A 12,740-nucleotide genomic window follows, 5' to 3' on the forward strand; every position below is an offset into this window, starting at 1 on the left:
GCCGTTTTGAGATCCGAGTAACACTGCGTAAAACCAAACACGTTCATCTCTAATTCTAACTATATGAAGCTACTACAAAACCGTTGCAACTAGGCAGATCTATGTAGGGGTCCAGCCACACACTACATAGATCTGCTCAGTCACTCCCAATGCTGATTATTTCTGACCATTAATTTGCAAGTGTCCTATCCAGGATTAGACCCCACAACCTATTACACTGGAAGCATGCACCTTACTGATGGAGATATCTGCTCTTGCACAGGAAGTGTGAGAATTCTAACTATATAAAGTTACTTGTAATTGTCAGAGAAATAACTTCATATACCGTATATACTAGAGTATAAGACTTTTTCAGCACTTTTTATTTTTTTTATTTTTGTGCTGAAAATCCACCTCTGCTTATACTCAAGTCAGCGTTCGGAGGGACACGGAGCACAGCACGCGGCTCTCCTGTGTCCCTCCTGCATCTCTGGCGGCAGTGGCGTGTGTTTAAAGGAAGTGCCGGTTCATGCACTTTAACACGCTGCTACCGCCAGAGACACAGGAGAGCCGCACGCTGCGCTCTCCCATGTCCCTCCTTCAGAAGACAGCGTGGGAGCAACAGAGGGTAAGTATCTGGCACTGTGGGGTCTGTACGGCTAGAGCTACATTTCCCACCCTAGGCTTATACTAGAGTCAGTAAGTTTTCCCAGGTTTTTGTGGTAAAATTAGGTGACTCGGCTTATATTCGGGTTGACTTATACTCTAGTATATATGGAAGATAAAATTCTCACGCTTCCTTTATAGGAGCATATAGCTTCATCAGTAAGTTGTCTGCTTCCAGTGTATCTATAATAAAGAGCAGGGCTGGCTCTTCCACTAGGCAGCTTTAGGCAGTTGCCTGGGGGTGACAGGACCTGAGCGGGCGGCCTGCTGAGGCTGCCTGGAAAAGGTGGTGGACACATGTAACAGCTGACACAACCCTCCCAGGACCCTATCTTTTTTTAATAACCACGGCCACCAAGGGATCCCATATTGCAGTCACCAGCTACGGCTCCACCTGACACAGGCCGTTACTTTGGCAGTTGCTGGAGTCCTGGCCAGGGGTGACGTGCGGCACTTCTGTCATTCCAGGCTACTCAGTCCCAACTCTGCATTGCGGCCCACAGGTAAGGTGGCTGCAGTGTGCACTGACTGCATTTGATAAGAGAAGTAGAGGAGAGCAGCAGCCTGGATGTGTATGGGTTTAAGTGAGTAGCAGGCATGTACACAAATGAGGGGGTGAGCAACAGTATGTACACAGACAGCGGGGGGATAGAACTGCAGCCATTTAACAGAGGGGAGGGGGGGGGGGGGAGAGAGGAAGCAGCAGGCACCCACACAGACATGGGAGGTGGGGTGTAGAGAGCAGCCATGCAAGAGATTGGGGGGGTGGGGAACAGCAGCAGAATGCACATTGGATTGGGTGGGGGAGGATAATAGAGCAGCTGCCATGCAACAGACTTGTAGGGGGGGGGAAGGGGCAGTAGGAAGAAGTTTTGCCTAGGGTGCTGAGAAACCTTGCACCGGGCCTGATAAAGAGGGTGTGATTTGTAAGGTGTAGTGACTAGTGGGGAAGTCGGCTACGGAAGAGATACTGGCTGCTGTCAATTAACTTGATTGATGTCGCTGAACACACGGAACAGGAGAAGAGGTGCCCCCGACATAGCAGGAGCCTGGCGGCAGATGACTCCGTTGCCATTGTGGTCCTTGATTAATTTGGGAAACGCTGCTTTATACAATGAGCTCCAGTGCTCTTGAAGTGGTGCTGTATACAGTGGGATGGCATACTGCCACTCCGCAATGAGCAGGGCCGATGAAAAGGAGCTGAGCTCCCTGTCCCCTGCGTAGAGCACTCAACATTAGCATAAGCATTTCATCTATTCTCAGCTGTAATACAATACAGAGAACAATACAGCAGGGGATTAAGTCAGACTGCCCTGGCTCATGTAATCCTATTAAAGGATAGATGAGCATGGCTTCATCTGTATATGAAACCAGATATTAATATGGGACATATACAAGAACCATATATGTGTTAATAGTTCCATAAGGTTAAATAATAACCTAAGATCATCTCCAGTCCAATCACTAATGGACTCCTACAAAGAAAGGTGTATGTATATGAACATGCAGTTTCCCTATGAATATTAAAAGATAATTTGAATAGACCCTTGTAGTAATATTTATATACAAGAACATTTAGTTAAGGGAGATTAACCAAAAGGCTGCCACAAGTGTAAGCAATATCCCATGAACAAACATCCTTAAAAAAAAATTTTGGTAGGACTAATTATTAACACATACACATAATGGAATAAATAATAGTAGATCTAAATATCGATTTGGATACACATACACTATTTCTAACAGATGTTTTTCACATTATTTGGGCACCTTTCAGCACCTGGCACACACTTTTGTGCCCTTTTATTTATTTTTTTTGCAGTGGCGCACTATATAATATATATAATTTTTTTTTTCCGTCATCACCACACAATCTACCCTCAATGTATTTTACTGAATTTATATAATACACTCACAACACATTACTGTTTACTAGGACCAGATGAAATGTAATTGAGTAATTTTACACCTAATCACACACTTCTCCTTCCTTTTGCCTCCAAACTCCTTGAGCGCATTGTCTGACTGCCTTTCTTTCCTCCCACTCACTGCTTGACCCATTCCAGTCTGACTTCTGTCCTCTCCACTCCACTGAAACTGCCCTCATAAAAGTCTGCAATGACCTCCATGCTGCTAAATCTAAAGGCCACTACTCTCTGCTTATTCTTCTTGATCTCTCTGCTGCTTTTGACACTGTGGACCATCCTCTCCTACTGCAAATCCTTCACTCCATTGGTCTGTGTGATACTGCCCTCTCTTGGCTATCCTCCTACCTCTGACCATTCATTCTCTGCCTCCTCTCATAGCTCCACCTCCCCCTCACTTCCACTAACTGTAGGTGTACCCCAAGGCTCTGTTCTTGGTCGTCTTCTCCTTTTCTCTCTCTATACATCCACCTTTAGGAGATCTAATTAGCTCTTTTGACTTACAATATCATCTCTAACCTGATGATACTCAAATCTACCTTTCCTACCCTGATTTCTCCCTGGCTCTCCTCACTCGTGTATCCAATTGTCTCTCTGCTATCTCTTCTTGGATGTCCCAGCGCTTTCTTAGACATGTTAAGTTTAAGACTGAGCTGATCATCTTCCCACCCTCCCGCACAACCTTGCATCCCACAATTTCACTATCTATAGATGGCATTACTATCTCCTCTAGCCCTCAAGTGTGCTGTCTTGGAGTAATCCTTGACTCAGCCCTCTCCTTCAAATCACACATTCAGCACCTATCACAATCCATTTTCGTATAAATATTTTCAGGATCAGACCCTTTCTCACCCAGGATGCCACTAAGACCATTATCCACTCACTGGTCATCTCCAGAATGGACTACTGTAATCTCCTCCTGACTGGCATCTCTAACATACATCTCTCCACTCCAATCTATCCTCAATGCTGCTGCCCGGATCATCTTCCTCACCAAACGCACTACGTCCACCTCTACTACAAGCCCTTCACTGGCTTCCCTTCACCTTCAGAATCCATTTCAAGCTTCTCACACTCTCCTTCAAAGTCCTCACCCACTCCTCTCCAATCTACATCTCTGACCTTATCTTCCTTTACACTCCCACCCGTCCTCTTCACTCTGCTAATGCACGCTGCCTCTCCTGCATTCTGATTACCATCTCCCACTCCTACCTCCAAGAATTTGCACGTGCTGCACCCTTGTTCTGGAATTCTCTACCTCTCCCCTTCAGACTCTCCACAAAGCTTCAAACGGGCTCTCCATACCCACTTCTTCACCAAACCCAGCCAAATCTCATCCTAAGCCTTCTGTGGCCCACACTCACTTTATACCCCATCTGTGTCACCCCTGTCTGTGTGCCCTCCCCTTTAGAATGTAAGCTCTCACGAGCAGGGTTCTCTTCCCTCATGTGCTTTTACGTCTTACTTAACTTATCTTCTTTTCAATACGCCCTTTGATGGCACCAAATACTTTGGTTTTCTGCCCCCCGATACTTTTCAGTGCTGTTTACTGACGCAGCTATGTTTATATACCCTGTACTTGTCGTATATTGTATTGAAGTCACCGTCTTCATTTTTTGCTTATTTGTTTACTCTGTAATTGGGCGCTGCAGATCTCATGTGGTACCATATAAATAAAGGATGATGATGATAGTGCAATTTAATTTGATACACAACATACACTTTATTTTAATTTTTTCACAAAATAAGTACGGATTACACTTATCATTTTGTATAACAATATGTCACAAATGAAATAGAACTTTGTCATGAATACACAAATAATACAGTTACTGAGTTCTAATTAGTGATGTGCACCGGAAATTTTTAGGGTTTTGGTTTTGGATTCGGACGCGTTTTGGCAAAACCTCCCTGAAATTTTTTTGTCGGATTCGGGTGTGTTTTGGATTCGGTTTTTTTTTACAAAAAACCCTCAAAAACAGCTTAAATCATAGAATTTGGGGGTCATTTTGATCCCATAGTATTATTAACCTCAATAACCATAATTTCCACTAATTTTCAGTCTATTCTGAAAACCTCACAATATTATTTTTATTCCTGAAATTTGCACCGAGGTCGCTGGATGACTAAGCTAAGCGACCGACACAAACACCTGGCCCATCTAGGAGTGGCACTGCAGTGTCAGACAAGAAGGCAGATTTAAAAAATAGTCCTCAAACAGCACATGATGCAAAGAAAAAAAGAGGTGCACCAAGGTCGCTGGATGGCTAAGCTAAGCGACCCAAGTGGCCGACACAAACACCTGGCCCATCTAGGAGTGGCACTGCAGTGTCAGACAGGATGGCAGATTAAAAAAATAGTCCCCAAACAGCACATGATGCAAAGAAAAAAAAAGGTGCAAGATGGAAGCTGTGTGACTAAGCTAAGCGACCCAAGTGGCCGACACAAACACCTGGCCCATCTAGGAGTGGCAGTGTCAGATTGGGGACTATTTTTGGAAATGCCATCCTAACAGCACATGATGCAAAGAAAAATGAAAGAGAAAAAAGAGGTGCAGGCATCGCAACCGACACAATTGGACTCTCCTTGGGGATTTGTGATTTAGAAGAACGCACAGTTCTTTGCTGTGCTTTTGCCAGATTAACTCTTTTAAGTTTTCTAGCAGGAGGATGAGTGCTTCCATCTTCATGTGAAGCTGAAACACTAGCCTTGAACATAGGCCAGGCCCTCAGCCGTTCCTTGCCACTCCGTGTCGTAAATGGCACATTGGCAAGTTTACGCTTCTCCTCAGACTATTTTGATTTAGATTTTTGGGTCATTTTACTGAGCTTTATTTTTTTGGATTTTACATGCTCTCTACTATGACATTGGGCATCGGCCTTGGCGGCATTTCATCCATGACTAGTGGCAGCAGCTTCAGCACGAGGTGGAAATGGATCATGATCTTTCCCTATTTTACCCTCCACATTTTTGGTCTCCATTTTTTAATGTGTGGATTTATATGCCAGTAATATATCAATAGCAATGGCCTCCTACTATATATACTGCGCACAACTGAAATGCACCACAGGTATGGATGGATAGTATACTTGACGACACAGAGGTAGGTAGAGCAGTGGCCTACTGTACCATACTGCTATATAGTATACACTGGTGGTCAGCAAACTGTGCAAAACTGAAATGCACCACAGGTATGGATGGATAGTATACTTGACGACACAGAGGTAGGTAGAGCAGTGGCCTACTGTACCGTACTGCTATATATTATATACTGGTGATCAGCAAACTGTTCAAAACTGAAATGCACCACAGGTACGGATGGATGGATAGTATACTTGACGACACAAAGGTAGGTAGAGCAGTAGCCTTCTGTACCATACTGCTATATAGTATATACTGGTGGTCAGCAAACTGTGCAAAACTAAAATGCACCACAGGTATGTATGGATAGTATACTTGACGACACAGAGGTAGGTAGAGCAGTGGACTACTGTGCTGTACTGCTATATAATACTGGTGGTCACTGGTCAGCAAAATTCTGCACTGTCCTCCTATACTACAATGCAGCACAAATATGGAGCGTTTTTCAGGCAGAGAACGTAGATATTTTCAGCACACTGAGCACAGATATTTGCAAGCACACTGAGCACAGATATTTGCAGCACACTGAACACAGAAACTGAGAGAATGCTGCACATCCTCTCCCTATCATCTCCAATGCACGAGTGAAAATGGCGGCGATGCGCAGCTCCTTATATAGAATCTGAATCTCGCGAGAATCCGACTGCGGGATGATGACGTTCGGACGCGCTCGGGTTAACCAAACAAGGCGGGAGGATCCGAGTCTGCCTCGGACCCGTGTGAAATGGGTGAAGTTCGGGGAGGGGGGGGGGGGGGGGGGGTCGGATCCCGAGTATCCGAACCCGCTCATCACTAGTTCTAATAAGAATATATAGCTAAGATACGAACAAACAATAGAACAGATATGGACATTTTTAATTAAAGTTATCTTTTATTGTTTTCATTATGTGGATGTGAATAGTATTGTTTGGGTCTTTATTTCAGAGGACTATAATTAATAACATAAACGTGAAACTATTATATTACATTACTGCCATATACTGACTATTTAGAATATAATGCATTACTGAACATATCTATGTTTACAGCAAGTGGAGTGGCTGTGAGTGTAGTCATGAGCATTGCTATAGTACCCATAGGCATGCATAGGATGTAGCTGCTTTAGTCTCCCTGCCGCTCACTGAATGTTTACAGCGAGAATGAGTGGCAGCCAGGGAAACCTCAGCATCACTACCCAATGCACCTGTACCCAGGATTTTGCTCAGGTACTGGCCACAGTCCCACTGCTCATCCACTGTCCAATGTACAGCTCTTAGTGGCAGGGATAGCGAGTAGGAACAGCGCACTGACCGAGGGATCTGCAGACTGCCGGTCAGCGCTGAGGAGCCCTCTTTTTATCTCTCTCCTTCACTAGGCTCGTGCTGACCGGCAGATCCCCATTGGTGGCCTCAAATCCCCGGCGCCAATCAGTGTGTCTCCCCGTCTCCAGCGGCTTGCGGTTAGAACAGCGAGCGCGTGAGTCTCTGCTTCCCGCCCGGCAGACTGTTACTACCGTGGCGCATGGAGCAGATAGATGTCTCGAGGCACTGTTCTTGCCGCCCTTGCAGGCTATCTCCATTCAGCTTGGAGCGGCAAGTACGAACTCAGCCTATAACAGATTTCAGCTGTAAGTCAGTCAGACCAGCTGTCTATTACTATAAACCACATGTCAACTACTACCAACATTGGACATAGATATTATTATAACCACATACATGAATTTCATTTACATTACTTTAATATATATATATATATATATATATATTATTCTATAGGTGCTATATAAATATGTATCTATTTATTTATTTATTACATGGCTACATGTACTTATCCTTTCTTACTTTAATATTCTTCAACTGCACCACATCCATCAGTCTTCTGCCACCTGATACTTATTCCAGTGTCATCTGCTGATGTAACTATGTGTATTTACCCTGTAATTGTCCTATACTGTCATCAACTGTAAGTCGCTGTTTTCCTGTTTGATTATTTATGTACTCTGTAACTGGGCGCTGCGGAACCCTTGTGGCGCCATATAAATAAAGGATAATAATAATACTGTGGTCTGACACTAATAGGTGAGAGACCTAATAAGTGCAAGATTTTTTTCTTTTAGGACCCCTATTATTTAAGGAGCCCATTAGAATAATGCATTTAAATATGCAATATACCTGACACTATAAGTGAAAGGTCATCTACAAACATACTTGACACTATATGTGAGAGGTAATTTACCTATATACTTGACACTATATGTGAGAGGTAATCTGACAGATATTAAAAAATCTCCCCCTAATGAGATCATATAACCCTATATGGGCTCCCACTATATAATGTACAATGTGCCAGTATCGTACCTGACAGCCCTACACACTATGCGACCCGCCGCCGTGCTGCCCGATGGAGGATACGGTCGACGGGGGACCCGGCGGCCGGGGGGGGGAGTGAAGTTTCTTCACTCCCCCCGTCACCCGGCTCCATAGCAGTGCAGGCAAATATGGACAAGATCGTCCATATTGGCCTGCATGCACAAGCGACGGGGCACCAGCGATGAACGAGCGTGGGGCCGCGCATCGTTCAGCGCTGGTGCCTGCACACTGAAAAATCTGAACGGTTTCTCGTTCATTAATGAACAAGATCATTCATATCTTTCAGTAATACCGCCCAGTGTGTAGGGCCCATTACCTTTGAGATAGGAGCCATATGTTAATCTTTAAAGTTAACTATTGTATAATAATTGGCTCTTTGAATGTGCATTTATTCTATTATATACCGTGTCATATAATTGTATCAAAACATAAATATCCAGGCAGGTTGCCAAGATTCTTGTATGAGCACAATAGCAACAATTTTGTTAGATCTCAGTAGAATTCACAATATTGACCAAAAGGCGATTACATAGTATCATCAATCTATACTAAGATAGTGATCTAAGAGGACAGACACAAAAAAGACGCTCAGTTTTTAACAATCGATGTTTATTTCTTCTTCTGTAATTCAGTGTTGTCATACTTTCACACAATTGTTTTATATATATATATATATATATATTTATATTTCACATATAGTTAATTGTAGGACATGAGATAATATAACATGTCACCAATTTTTTAATGAATTGATTAAAAGTTACATTTTAACTCTTCAGTGCACCAGAAAACATCTTTTCCTTTCTTTTACCTTTCCTTCGTATAACAATATGATCTGTGGTAGAACCCCAACATTTGATTGATCAATAGCTATCATATTAGTATTAGGGGCATTTCTATATGTAGTCTATATGATCTAGACACCATCTTTTTCCTGTGCAACTGATATTCCCCCTTCCTCCCTTCCCTTACTACGACCCCCTGGTGCAGTCTTGACCAGGAGAGAGGTGCAGCAATACAAAAAATACCCCATTAAAGTGAAGCAGTTCAGTTGTTGACATTGAACTATATCATTGTATTGTTGTTAAATAGTACAGATGGGTCATTCCTGTTCATTGCCGCGATGCGTACACACATGAGCATGCATCGTGGCAGCGACTACACATGCCCCTGTGCGAATAGTTGCACCTGCAACCGTACAATGTATTCTCTATAGACACATGTGTATGATGAACAAACTTGCCTGTTTCTTTGCGGAAATGGTTGCCACTGGAGATGTCTGCTGAAAGTTCCTGTAAAATAACATTAAAATCGTCTTTACACAATTGTATTTATTACCTGCAGCTGAATTGTATCGTGGTTACATTTAGAATTTGGGCAACCTAAAAAAAAAATTCTAGAAGATTTTTCTGCCTGGCTCCCACACTTCTAATCTTCTGACATCTCCACCATCATTATGGGTGATTTCAATATAGCTTTTGACAGTCCACAATCTGTTCATGCCTCCAAACTCCTCTCTCTAAACTCCTCTCTTGGCCTAATTCAATGGTCCGACTCCTCTACTCACCAGGAGGGCCACTGCCTTGATTTTGTGTTCACCAGGCTCTGCTCAGTTTCCGAATTCATTAACACTCCTTTCCCTCTCTCTGATCACAACCTGATCACCTTCACAATTTCTTCTATTACTCTAAACCAGGCATTCCAAACCACGGTCCTCAAGGCACACCAACAGTGCAGGTTTTAGTGATATCCAGGCTGCAGCACAGATGGTTAAATCAAAATACCTGAGCTACTAATTAAATCACCTGTGCTGAAGTCTGGATATCACTAAAACCTGCACTGTTGGTGTGCATTGAGGACCGTGGTTGGGAATGCCTGCTCTAAACTCTATGACACTAAAACCAAGCAGGCCTCCTCTAACCCGCAGAAATACTAACAATATACATTTCTCTGACGTCCTAGTGGATGCTGGGGACTCCGTCAGGACCATGGGGATATAGCGGCTCCGCAGGAGACAGGGCACAATAATAAAAGCTTTAGGATCAGGTGGTGTGCACTGGCTCCTCCCCCTATGACCCTCCTCCAAGCCTCAGTTAGATTTTTGTGCCCGACAAGAAGGGTGCAATCTAGGTGGCTCTCCTGAGCTGCTTAGAATAAAAGTTTAAGTTAGGTTTTTTATTTTCAGTGAGTCCTGCTGGCAACAGGCTCACTGCTACGAGGGACTTAGGGGAGAGAAGAAAACTCACCTGCGTGCAGGATGGATTTGCTTCTTAGGCTACTGGACACCATTAGCTCCAGAGGGAGTCGGAACACAGGTCTCACCCTGGGGTTCATCCCGGAGCCGTGCCGCCGACCCCCCTTGCAGATGCCGAAGTTGAAGAGGTCCAGAGGTCCAGAAACAGGCGGCAGAAGACTTTCAGTCTTCATAAGGTAGCGCACAGCACTGCAGCTGTGCGCCATTGTTGTCAGCACACTTCACCAACAGTCACCAACTGTCACTGAGGGTGTAGGGCGCTGGGGGGGGCGCCCTGGGCAGCAATGTATAATACCTTTTTATGGCTAAAATACATCACATATAGCCCTTGAGGCTATATGGATGTATTTAACCCCTGCCAGATCTCACAAACTCCGGGAGAAGAGCCCGCCGAAAAGGGGGCGGGGCCTATTCTCCTCAGCACACGGCGCCATTTTCCTGCTCAGCTCTGCTGTGAGGAAGGCTCCCAGGCTCTCCCCTGCACTGCACTACAGAAACAGGGTTAAAACAGAGAGGGGGGGCACTTATTTGGCGATATGATTACATATATAAAAATGCTATAAGGGAAAACACTTGTATAAGGGGTTGTCCCTGTATAATTATAGCGTTTTTGGTGTGTGCTGGCAAACTCTCCCTCTGTCTCCCCAAAGGGCTAGTGGGGTCCTGTCCTCTGTCAGAGCATTCCCTGTGTGTGTGCTGTGTGTCGGTACGTGTGTGTCGACATGTAGGAGGACGATGTTGGTGAGGAGGCGGAGCAAATTGCCTGTATTGGTGATGTCACTCTCTAGGGAGTCGACACTGGAATGGATGGCTTATTTAGGAATTACGTGATAATGTCAACACGCTGCAAGGTCGGTTGACGACATGAGACGGCCGGCAAACAAATTAGTACCTGTCCAGGCGTCTCAGACACCGTCAGGGGCTTGTAAAAACGCCCATTTACCTCAGTCGGTCGACACAGACACAGACACGGACACTGACTCCAGTGTCGACGGTGAAGAAACAAACGTATTTTCCTTTAGGGCCACACGTTTCATGTTAAGGGCAATGAAGGAGGTGTTACATATTTCTGATACTACAAGTACCACAAATAAGGGTATTATGTAGGGTGTGAATAAACTACTTGTAGTTTTTCCTGAATCAGATAAATTAAATGAAGTGTGTGATGATACGTGGGTTTCCTCCGATAGAAAATTATTGGCGGTATACCCTTTCCCGCCAGAAGTTAGGGCGAGTTGGGAAACACACCTTAGGGTGAATAAGGCGCTCACACGCTTATAAAAACAAGTGGCGTTACCGTCTCCAGATACGGCAGCCCTCAAGGAGCCAGCTGATAGGAAGCTGAAAAATATCCTAAAAGTATATACACATATACTGGTGTTATACTACGACCAGCAATCGCCTCAGCCTGGATGTGCAGCGCTGAGGGGGCTTGGTCGGATTTCCTGACTGGAAATATTGATACCCTTGACAGGGACAAGATTTTATTGACTATAGAGCATTTTAAGGATGCATTTCTATATATGCGAGATGCGCAGAGGGATATTTGCATTCTGGCATCAAGAGTAAATGTGATGTCCATATCTGCCAGACGACAGTGGTCAGGTGATGCAGATTCCAGACGGCACATGGAAGTATTGCCGTATAAAGGGGCGGTCCATCGGACCTGGTGGCCATGGCAACAGCTGAAAAATCCACCTTTTGTTACCCCAAGTCACATCTCAGCAGAAAAGGACAGTCTTTTCAGTCTCAGTCCTTTCGTCCCCATAAGGGCAGGCGGGCAAAAGGGCCAGTCATATCTGCCCAGGGGTAGAGGAAAGGGAAGAAGACTGCAGCAGGCAGCCCATTCCCAGGAACAGAAGCCCTCCACAGCTTCTGCCAAGTCCGCAGCATGACGCTGGGGCCGTACAAGCGGACTCAGGTGCGGTAGGGGGTCATCTCAAGAGTTTCAGCACGCAGTGGGCTCACTCACAAGTGGACTCCTGGATCCTACACGTAGTATCCCAGGTGTACATTGGAAATTCGAGACGTCTCCCCCTCACAAGTTCCTGAAGTCTGCTTTACCAACGTCTCCCTCCGACAGGGAGGCAGTATTGGGAACAATTCACAGGCTGTATTCCCAGCAGGTGATAATCAAAGTACCCCTTCTACAACAAGGGAAGGGGTATTATTCCACACTATATTGTGGTACTGAAGCCAGACGGCTAGGTGAGATCTGAAATATTTGAACACTTACATACAAGCGTTCAAATCAAGATGGAGTCACTCAGAGCAGTGATAGCGAACCAGGAAGAAGGGGACGATATGGTGTCACTGGATATCAGGGACGCTTACCTACATGTCCAAATTTGCCCTTCTCACCAAGGGTACCTCAGGTTCGTGGTACAGAACTGTCACTATCAGTTCAGACGCTGCCGTTTGGATTGT

At 44.7% G+C, this 12,740-nt stretch overlaps 1 protein-coding gene across 1 annotated transcript in view; it reads left to right on the top strand.

Annotated features, from left to right (window-relative positions):
* LOC134965835 (zonadhesin-like) overlaps positions 1-12,740 on the top strand; it is an 87,164-nt gene that overhangs the window by 44,601 nt on the left and 29,823 nt on the right. The window lies entirely within an intron of this gene.

The sequence above is a fragment of the Pseudophryne corroboree genome, chromosome 10 (assembly GCF_028390025.1).
Source record: "Pseudophryne corroboree isolate aPseCor3 chromosome 10, aPseCor3.hap2, whole genome shotgun sequence".
Taxonomy (NCBI): domain Eukaryota; kingdom Metazoa; phylum Chordata; class Amphibia; order Anura; family Myobatrachidae; genus Pseudophryne; species Pseudophryne corroboree.